Below are 1,465 nucleotides of genomic sequence, written 5' to 3'. Positions count from 1 at the left end.
CCAAAGACTAGACAATATAGATATGCCGAAATAAAAAATAAATCTAAGGTGAAGTGTGACATTTGTACAATATAGGTACATGCAAATAACATGGCACTGGATGAGAAGTTTTAAGTGTTCTGGAAGAGAAGGCCTAGGTGTTCTGGGTAGTGCCGCGGAGTGTATTGCCGTTGCCCTTTGTCTCGGGTTTCATTCCCGGCAGAACAAATTTTTTAAATGAACTTTCTGAACTTGGGTCTGGTCTGGGTTTCTGGTAATGCCTATGTTTGGATTCGGTTTCTCTGGCACTCATAAGGAGTACAGGGAGTTCCCTAGTTTGAGACCAGGTGGCTGGCAACAGAACAGACAAAAGTATATTTCCCAAATTGATTCTACCGGGAAATGAACCCGAGACCAAGAGCTACGGAATACACTACGCGGTATTACCCAGAACACCTAGTAGGAAAAACCCATTTTAGGAAAATTTCGTTTCCGAAACTGGTTCTACCGGGAATCAATGGACGGGGACCAAGATGTAAGGAATTCAGTCCGTGGCACTAGCCAGAACACTTAGGCCAACACCACTTTAGAAAAGTTAATTTCCCAAATTGGTTCTACCAGGAATCCAACCCGGGACCAAGATGTACGGAATTCACTCCGCGGCACTACCCAGAACACCTAGGCCAAAACCATTTTAGAAAAGTTCATTTCCCAAATTGTTTCTACCGGGAATCGACCCCGGGACCAAGAGTTACAGAATACACTCCGCGTCACTACCCAGAACACTTAGGCCAAAACCATTATAGAAAGGTTCATTTCCCTAATTGGTACTGCCGGAAATCGAACCCGGAACCTTCTCATGCGTGCTTTATGTAAAATCTACAAATCGCTTAAAACACGACCACACACACAGCATATTCCCGTGAGAAGAAATATTCACTTTATTTAACACATTTGAAGTTCTACATTGTATTGCTATTTCCAAAGTTCGCCCTAAGCAGTCCGATGTCCCTCATCCAATATTTGCCTTTCAAAGAAATATACCTTATTTTTGAGACGCCTAGTCACACTTTGTAGTGCCCGTGGTGGCTCAAGCTGGTGACGTCAGGCGTCTGCGCCGCGCTGCACCACGGGTCACAAAGACATACCCACTTTATTTAGTAGAAATGAAACTATACTGCACTGCATTTTCCGTCCACCGCCGCTTGCTGCAGTTTTGTTTTAAAGAAAGTAGAAAACAAAGAAAATAAAACCACCACTGATCCAGAAAATATCGCAAAATTTGCTCTCGTGACAACGAACCCATGCTTCAACCAGAAAATAGTACTCCAACTTCAATTAAACTACTTGTTCTCGCTATTTACATTTTGACGCTTTTTAATGTTAAAAATATAGTTAATAAAGTACCTATTTTAATGTATACTTATTTAACCTCGCGCAAAGTACGTATCGTTGGAATGTCCATCAGTTAAAAACAAATTAGTCG

This window comes from Hyposmocoma kahamanoa, unplaced genomic scaffold (assembly GCF_003589595.1).
Source record: "Hyposmocoma kahamanoa isolate Upper Pololo Valley unplaced genomic scaffold, ASM358959v1 129, whole genome shotgun sequence".
NCBI classification, from domain to species: domain Eukaryota; kingdom Metazoa; phylum Arthropoda; class Insecta; order Lepidoptera; family Cosmopterigidae; genus Hyposmocoma; species Hyposmocoma kahamanoa.
Note: the sequence above shows the minus strand (reverse complement) of the source record.